Genomic DNA, 9,526 nt, shown 5'->3' on the forward strand with positions numbered 1-9,526 from the left:
TATGTACTCAGAACCTTTGTCTGAAGGATGGTTTAATGCTAGGCCTTTTGTGTTTTGTTTTTCTTTTTGTTTTTCTTCTTAAAGGGCTGAAGCTGGCCTGGACGAGGCACCTGTGGGGGGGTCGGGGGAGTGAAGGGGGAATCGGAGGGCTTGTGCAGAGTTCCCCATGCAGCGTGACAGTGGGGATCGCCCCCCTGCAGTGGCAGGCAGCGGGGATCACCCCCTTGCCCAGCAGCACCTGGTGATTCAGGGCTTTTTTTGTGTTGGGACCTGGGGTGGGTGGGGTCAGGGGAGTGGGCGGGGGATGGGCCTGGCTGATTCAGAGATTCAGCAGGAGCTCAATCTCCGAATCAGATTTGGCCAAATTGAATCGGGACAGTCATTCGAATCGCCAAATCGAATCACTGTCCCCCGAATCAGCTGAATTCAAATCCAAAGTGAATACTAGCTGCTTCGCACAGGCCTACTAATTAGTCAGCTCCATGTGGAGATTCGTGATTGCATGCAGATCCGTGTTTGTTTCCACAAATATGCATGCAGACTTTCTGGCCTTAGACATTCTCTGCACTGCAGGGGAGCAGCACAGGACCAAGGAAGGGAGTTGGCCCTGGATATCCAGGGGTCAAAGAAAACCTGCCCCAAAAAAGCAGTGTGGCTTGTGTGGGGGGCAGCGTGTGCCACTTATAACTGGAGCCTGGCTGTCTGGGGCTATGCTCTGGCTGCAGGCCAAGGTCCTAACAGCAGGATTGCTGCTGCTGTAGTCCTAGAAGGCTCCTAGGACCCCAGGTAAAGCTGCTGGGGCCAGCACAGTGCCTCCTCTCCCCCCTGGGGTAACCTGCCTAGGGCACATAGCAGAGATGTTCCCCGGGGACAAGTACGGTACGGTGTGCTGCAGCTAGTTGTTCTCGGGGAAGCAAACGTTCATACTTGTGTGGACGTGGCCTCTGGGTGCAACTTAGTTATGAACCACTTGATCCATTAAAAGTATTTCATATTCAACATCCTTTAATGAACCCTAAATAGAGATCTTATTCTTATTTCAAAATGAGTCAGTCAGCGCTCCAGACACTATATTCAAGCTCTGTTGCAGGGCCAGAACAGTTTTATTCTTTTCCATTCACTTCTTGAGGTGATTAGAACTAGCAGGGAGATCCAGCACAGCCCCTTGCCAGGTACTCATGAGTTCTGTTCTGGCTTTTGATCCTCAGTCTTCTCTCTTTCCAGAATGGCTGCTATCCAATACCATTACCTTCTTTCTAGGACAGCAGGGGATTGTCTGCAGTTGCAGCTGATGCCCCTGTGTGAAAGCCAGTGTGCCTTGTGTAGTGTTGCAGGCTCAAGTTCCTGTGATGAAAGCTCTGGCTACTTGTTTCTAAGATATTTTCTGCCCCTGCTACCAGTGACTGAAGCTACTATTATGCATGATGTGAACGTTTACTGAATTCAGCTGCAGCCATCTAGTCAGCGTACTGTTTTTTGTCTTGTACAGGGAGAAATTCAGTCCACTAACATAAAGGCGGAATGTAGTGTTGTGAAATAAACTCCTGTAACAGGGTCAAGATACAGTGTCCCCAAACAACACAGCTAGGCTGACTGTGCAAAGCATGGGGGCTGCTGGATTATAGCACAAATACAGATTTTCTTCTCTTCCCAGTAGCCCTGGGTGAGCTAAGATTACCTGCAAATTGAATTTCTGTTCTTGCCCCAGACAGACCAGCCAAAGCACTACAGCAATGGCTACATAGTGGCTCTGTGCTGCTGCTCACCAGGCCAGTCTTCTGCACCTCCTCATGTAAGACTGAAGAGACCTTTGTGCCCAGATCTCTTCAGCCTTCATAAGAGACATCTGAGGGGAGACCTTGTAGCAGCCTATATGTTTATCAAGGGAGGACAACAGAGAGTTGGAGATGCGCTATTTACTAGGGCACCCTTAGGAGTAACTAGGAGTAATGGGTACAAACTAGTGGAGAGTAGATTCCGGTTAGATATTAGGAAGAAATTTTTCACAGTAAGGGTGGCCAGAATCTAGAATGGGCTGCCAAGAGAGGTGGTGCCATCACCTAACTTGGAGGTCTTCAAGAGGAGGCTAGATAGGCACCTGGCTGGGGTCATCTGACCTCGGTCCTTGTCCTGCCTGGGGCAGGGGTTCAGACACGATGATCCTTCGGGGTCCCTTCTGACTCTACAATCTATGAATCAGACTCTTTGTTCAGGAAGTATATCACTTGTGGAAATGTTTCGTTTGTCACAGATGTTTTTTAAATCTTGCTCTTTGTAACTGAATGCAAATGCAGTGCAAGGTGCTGGCTTCCTCACTTTGCATACTGAAGTCTTCTGCTACACAAAGCAAACAGTGTATAGAAAGCTACTGAGAAGGATTTCCTGTGGTGCCATTTTACCATATTTTCTTGCATACTATATGCCCCTAAATAAGACAAGTATCTTGTTTTGGGGAAGGCAGAATGAAGGCAAAACAATTTTTTGACAGCTGTATAGAGCAGGGTCAGAGCCTAATCTTTAGCTTGTTCAGTTCCCCTCTCCTACTCAACCAAAAGCTGTAACTCCAATTGCTGAAGATGGGGGTCCATTGCTAGATTTTGAAGAGATAAAAAGTTGGCAAGGCTGTGAACTAGGGGGAGAAAGACCAGCAGTAACAAACAGGAAAATTGCCAGAAGAAAGGTTAGCTTGATTACTGGACTATCAAGACCATTAAAAAGGACAGACAATTATTATGCCTGTGGAGTAAAGAACAATCAGTCATTAGGTCAATTGAGTCCCTCAGCTGCCTGAATAGAAATGTCAGTACTGCTGCCAGGCAGTTGGTTTGGAGCAGGGACCAAAGTGAGGTGCTTCTATTCCAGGCAAAAAAATCAGCTTTCTTGCTTAAAGACCTACACCCCAATTTTAGGGGGTGAACCATATTTTTTTTGGGTAAAAGGTAGGGTATGTGAGAGAATACAGTAGCCTGTCTCATCTCAAAGTAGAAGAACCACCTATACTTATGGTGCAAGAATTTGATTTGTGGACCTGCTCAATTCTTACTGGATTTTTTTGAGACCACAGACCTAGGTGTCAAAGATGTCACTGGACAGCTTTCAGCTGGTAATATTTTTAAGTCATTACTTACCTGGATGGGTAGAGATGAAAGGGAACTACATTGACTTATTAGATCTCTGGTAAGCTATCTTTGGTACTTTCATGGACCCTTTTACCACACTAACACGAGCATCCAGCTTTAATGTTTTTCTCTTTATAATACCACTTTGAGGTCAAAAACTACGGTTATACCCATTTTACAGATAAAAAACAGATTTAAGTTCAGGCAAAGCAGGGAACTGAGCCCACCTCTTCAAAGCCAAAGTCTAATGCCTGCTCCACTGGATCATTCCTCTTCTTTCCGCTAAGTTATCTTTTCCATCCATGTATGTTTTTAACACACAGTGTATTATTCTTTCTTCCATTTGTAATAGTAATTAATTTAAATGAAAAGCCACCAGAATGACAGAAAATTGCTTATTTGATTCTCCTTGCTTACACCTGATGCTCACTGACAATCATGAACAGGTAGCTTAAATTACACTGCTGGCAAAATACTGTTCTGAGCTACAATACACAGAAAACTAAATGTGCCTCTGTAGAGCAAAATAAAAACTTCACTGTCTGGTGGAAGCAAACAGGGAGGAGTGTAACCTTCCAGCTTGTTGAAACTGTTACATGTCATTAGGTGTACTGTAAACTAGCCTGCACTGAATTCTTTGCCTAGACAATGAGTCTAAGAATTTGAGATGTCTCCTTAGAATGACAAGTGGGGGGTGGAGGGGAGGGGAGGGGAGGAAGACTACCCTGCATAAATATGACTTGCAACAAAACAGAAGGTTAAAATGGATAAAGTTCTGTCCTAATGTAGGATTGCTTTCAGAAGAGCAGGGGAGAAGTTGTTTCGTGAAGAGTATTAAGGCATTTTAAAGGTAAGTTTTTAAAGTACTTATGCATGTCAGTACTGGGTTTAATTAAAGGGGATATTCTGTGACAAGATAAATTTGGTATGATTATGTAGACTGAGCTCAAAGCTTCCCCCCCACACCTCCTGATATTATACTGTTTGTATTTCTGATGAGATAAAACAGTGTTTGAAAAAAAATATTCACTGGTAAGTTCAAGGGTAGGTTGTGCAGTCCTTACTGGAAGGAGGGGAAAGATGGCTTAGAGGTGAGTGTGCCAGCCAGTGACTTTTTAGAGACTACTTCTGTGACTGTGAAAAGTCAGTTGATCTCTCTGTTTGCTACTTCTTCATCTGTAAATTGAGGCTAAAGCTTTCCTACCTCCCAGCTTATATGTAGTGAAGTGTATAGATGGTATCATAATGTGAGCGTTACATAGGGAGTGAAGAATCCAGTCTTGATTATGGGTGTCATTTTAATGGAGCCTCATGGAGTTCAGAAAACAGTTTCCATTGACTTGAGGTTAGATTAAGGTCTGAATCTCTTGCAGTCCTTTGAAAATCCTAGCCAATGAATGTGTAATGAAATTATACATGAAGCTACCCGGGGCAGGGGGTTGAACTCGATGATCTACTGAGTTGCCTTCTGAGCTAAACATCTATGAATGCCAAATAACATCTATACAGGTTTCTCTTGCTTTATGCTGTATGTGTTCCTGGAAAACGGCGCGTAATTCACATTTGCATAAAGGGAACCCACTTTACAATGTAACAAGTAGGGATACGTTCCAAGAGTTCAATTGTACTGACCCCCAAACTCATTTCTACCACTTCTACAAGACAACTTTGGTACTCATCAACAGCAGACAGTACACGCAAGCACAGGGCACTATCATAATGGAGATGGCAACTACAGAAACACATTGCAGACAATGAGAGAGGAGCACAGATCCACACAGGACTATATTTGGTGCACGTCACTCCCACAATACACCGCATAAAGCTGCTGATTGTGGGCTTCCACCACACCAATCACATAAAACTGAATTTACCTTGCATATAAGAATTTTTTGGTATAAAAAGGGTCATCTCATAAGAGCGAATTCGCATATATGGAACTTGCATAAAGCAAGAGAAACCTGTACTGGATTATGTGTGGACTAGTAAACTTTAACAGATAAACCAAGAAAACTGTTCAACTGTTAGCTATCGTGTGTTTATCACACAGTTTCTATGGAGGGTTAAATTAAGTTTTGGGAGAGCTTCTTGAACTGCATTTGTGAAAAGCCAGTATCAGCTGGAAAAGCAATAAAGAACTTACCAGCTCTGATTCCATACTGACACCTCAGTAGCACATAGTCAACTATATTGAAAGTCTACTGGTGGCATTTAAAAGAGTCATCAATGAAGATACAGGTTGCAGTCTTCAGCCCTTTCCTTTTAGGTTGATTTCCTTTTTCTAAGTAAAATATAGAGATGCTGTGGTTTGGAAAACCACAGGGTGATATAGGACAGGTCAGTGGAGAATCAAGAAGGAAATCAGTGAAATTTTCCAAGCAAGGTGAGATTAGAATATTTATTAATATATGACTTTTTCACTGTATTTTCTTCATCCCAAACTCTTCTCTAGGGCTAGGGACAGACATTACACATAAACCGGTTTAAGTGATCAGAAACTGGTTTAAACCTGTAACAGGACAGATGTTCAGTGCATATAAACCAGTTTGAAAATGGCTGAAACTGGTTTGAGATAAACCTGCTTGAATGTAGTATCAGACTTAAACTGATTTGGCTCAAACCAGTTTATGCAATGTCTGTCCCAGCTCCCTTGCTGCTTTAAGATAAGCCAGACTCCTCCGGCATCCTGGCATGCTCTCTGGTCCCTGGCTGCTGCTCTGGCACAGGCTGTGGGTTGCTCCCCCCTCACCACTCCCTGCTAAGCATGAATTCCCCACTTCCCTTGGCCTTGCTGAGGAGGTGTCTGTGTATTAGCTAGCAGACCACACACTGGCTACAGTCGGTGCTGAATCAGCTGGTAGCTGGTAATGTCCCTCTGTTGTTTTCTTAATGGGATGATAAACACCAAGTTAGGGGTGATAAAAACTGTTATCAATTCCCTGCTGGACTAATTGACGCATCTTGTCAGGGCCTGGCCATGCTCCCTCCCAGCTCAGTACTGTGGAAGGAAGGGAGGGCTGCTCTAGTGTGCCTCCGGCTTCTAGCCTTAGCCACTGTAGGCATATGTCTGCATTTCTGGGATGTCTGTCTAATTACAAAGCTGATTTAGCTTAGCCAGGTTAGACTAACCTGCAAACATTGAATCAAATCAGGCTCAGGCTTTTTGAATGTCTGTCCCTAGCCAAAAAATATAGCTCTTATCCTAGATTCCCCTCATTTGCATGCACATACCACCAGTTTACAAATGTCTGTATTCCCCCTGCACTTGATCCTATTTTAGTATTTCCCTTTTTCAGATTATAGCTGTTCAAACCCTTCTCGGATCTTTCCAGCTCAGAATTGCCCATACCACACATTTAAGAAATAACTGTCTTCTTACTTAAACCCTGCTTCACGCAGAACAGTTCCCTCAGCTGCGACTCTTTTCCCTCCTGATACCTGGAAGCTGCACATAAATCCCTCTACATGCATGCACACTAAATTCTTCAGGACCAAAATTATGTTCTCTCCTATCTAGCCACCAACAACATCAGGATCAAGTGGTCAACCTAGAGCCTTCCTCACTTCTTTCTTTGTTGCTGGGTCTGGAAAAGCAGCAGTCAGATTAGCAGAAGGCATATTTAGGAGAGAGTTCTATACTTCTGCATGGAACTGAAATTGCACTGCAAATGCCTGAATTCTTTGCTCCATGCCTTCTGGTGCTTGAAGCCCATATGCGTCAAGGGAGCATGTGCAGTTTCTGTCCTATTCTTGATCCTAGTGGGTTAGGCTCCACAGAAGGTGGTGTGTTTCTCTTGCAGAAGTTCCCTGATGGTAGCCCTGTGAAATAAGACTCCAGTGGTCAGAACTCTTCCAACCCTGTCTAGAGTCCGCAAGAGACAACAATGTACTAGACAGCCACCAGTATCTCAGACACAGTTTTGATGTTATAGACAGGGTTCAGCCCCATTAGCACCAGCACATCACAGAGCAGCCCATGGCTTTGGTTGGCCAGATGTATAAAAACCTAAAAAGGAATTTGCTCCTTGTGGAAATGTTGAGAAGCAAATTCTAAAACTGTCCTGTAATATATTTTCTTTTTTTCTACAGCAGTGATGCTGTTTTCTTGCCATTATAGTTTTGCGTATATGTATTGAAAGAATAAATGAAGTAAAATAAGAACAAACAATAATGATACTGTATTCTAAAGGCATATCTGTGTACATCAAGGTAGTCTATAAAAAGACCATACAAAAGCTATTTTACTTTCCTTGGGTATCCTAAATCATACACTTTAATAAGTAAGATAAGTTTTTCCTATTTTTACCACTAGAATTAAAGTGCTTATACAACCATGGAAGAGTGAGCTGGATTCAATTCTGGCTCGCACATCATCAACTGAATTCTTAACTGTTGGAGAGAAATTTTTTACTCCTTCTTAACTTCCAAAGAGGAAGTGTGAGACAGAAGGGTTTAAACCTGACTCTGCCTTAGACTCCCTGTGGAAATGTTGACAAGTAGTTTAACCTTTCTCTGCGCCTTCATTTCTCTGTCTCCAAAATGGTGATAATAATTCTTTCCTACCTTACAGCAGCATTTTGAGGCCCTCAGATACTATGGCGATGAGTGATGCAGAGAACCTTTAAATACATTGTGACTTTACTGCTGGTGATGTCTAAGCCAGAAGAACCCATTTTGAGAGGAGATTCCAGGCTAAGTTAGTAGAGCTAACAGCCTGAAAAAAATCTCCTGCTTTCTTTCTTTCTTTCTTTTTTTGCTTTAAAAAAAACAAGCTGATTTGACTTGTATGTACTTAACCAAAAAAATATAAACCCAAGATGCCATTTTACAAATTCAGTGTTTAGAGCATAGATAAAGTTTAAGTGCATATCTTACTTATTTCAGACTACTTTGATTTTTCAGGGGAGTTTGGTGTACAGAGAGGTTTTTATCTTTTGCTACCACTAGTGTCTAAAAGATAAAATGGTTCAGAAACTTAAATTTTTGCTAGCAAAGATAGTCTACTCTCTGTTGTGTTTCATTAGCTAAAAAAGCTGGGCATTTTTCAATAGAAATATATTTCAAATGAAAGGTGAAATGTATGAGCCTATTTATTCTAAATATTTCAGGAAATCTAAAACTTTTGGAAACTCAGGATTTTGAATGAGGAGGGAAGTGATGCACTGCATTCATTGATGAGGGTTAAGCAAGAGATTAACCAGATGTTTTGGCTTAAAAAAGGAGTTATAGTTACCCAGGGTACGGTTACATGAGGGAGGATTGCTTTAATTCATGCATTAAGATATCCCAAATTCAGATGTGTATGAAACATAACAGCATATTTTTGAGAGAAGATTGTGTCACTCTATAGCATTTTTGTTCTCTCTGCATATATTAATACTGCTTTTGCTTTTGTCACCTTGTGTATTTTAACTGTTGTATCACAGAATAGTAAATTGATCTTCCTCAATTTAATAAAAAGGTTACATCTGAGCATAGTCCTAACTTTTAGGTATCATGGCCTGACCATGCTCCCTTGGGAACCATCATCATATGCTAGTGGGGAAAGTAGTCCTAACATGATACTGCTTTAGGTAAGAACCCTGCTATCTTCACAGGGAAAGGAAAGGTCCCTTGATGACCTTTTTTCCCCCTAGCTACAGTTCCAATAGGCACCTTATGCCTTTGACTGTTGTCACGATTTAGGAAAAAGAATGAAAAAAATGAAGATTTTGTTAAGACGTACAGGTAGCTTTCACAGGTCAGAACTGAGGATTTCTGCAAGGTCTAGGAAAAGGCAAACTTGGACTACAGCTTCGCTGTGTGAATAAACAATTCCTTCAGGCTGCCATGCTATTTTTGTAACACAATTCATTAAGCATATTTAAAGGATTTTTTTCTATATTTCTTCAGCTGTGGAATAAATTGTTTTCATTTGGTATCCTTGATAGCTGTTTATTGCTAAAAATGGTTTATTGCACTAGCAAAGCCTCTTACTCATTTTATTCTTAGGCCTGATCCAAAGTAATGGACATTGGATCAGGCCTTCAATAACTATTAACTGTGTATCTAAAAATGCTTATTTTGATTTGCTTTTAATCATTCCTTGCAGAGTAGTTGATTGTGTTGGGAACATGTAGCTGGGTGAGTACAAATAAAATGAACATTATCTATTTGAGTGAATCACCAGCAAAATGCTCCATTTGCAAAATTAGGAATTTCATTTTATATGTTGTTTTCATGTGTTAGAGTTGCATCTGTTTGTTTGACATCTTGCATCTGAAAATAATAGCTAGTTTAAAACATTACAAATTATTTCTTTCTCTTTTCCTCCCCTCTCCATTGTCCTCTCTTCTCTTTCTCCTTTTCTTTCTCCTTTCCTTTGTCTTGTCTTTATATGGTATATTGAGATACTTTTTTTTTTTTTT

The 9,526-nt window shown here is 41.6% G+C and overlaps 1 protein-coding gene across 6 annotated transcripts in view; it reads left to right on the forward strand.

Moving 5' to 3' along the window:
• GAS2 (growth arrest specific 2) overlaps window positions 1-9,526 on the forward strand; it is a 226,703-nt gene that overhangs the window by 9,441 nt on the left and 207,736 nt on the right. For 3 of the 6 annotated variants that reach the window (XM_019519475.1, XM_019519474.1, XM_019519477.1), the window contains exon 2: window positions 3,909-3,969. The exons of the other annotated variants lie outside the window; for them this stretch is intronic. The gene's annotated coding sequence lies outside the window, so the exon portion shown is untranslated. The remainder of the gene's footprint in view (window positions 1-3,908; window positions 3,970-9,526) is intronic. 6 annotated transcript variants of the gene reach the window in all.

The sequence above is a fragment of the Gavialis gangeticus genome, unplaced genomic scaffold (genome assembly GCF_001723915.1).
Source record: "Gavialis gangeticus isolate Ggan-Ray unplaced genomic scaffold, GavGan_comp1, whole genome shotgun sequence".
Taxonomy (NCBI): Eukaryota; Metazoa; Chordata; order Crocodylia; family Gavialidae; genus Gavialis; species Gavialis gangeticus.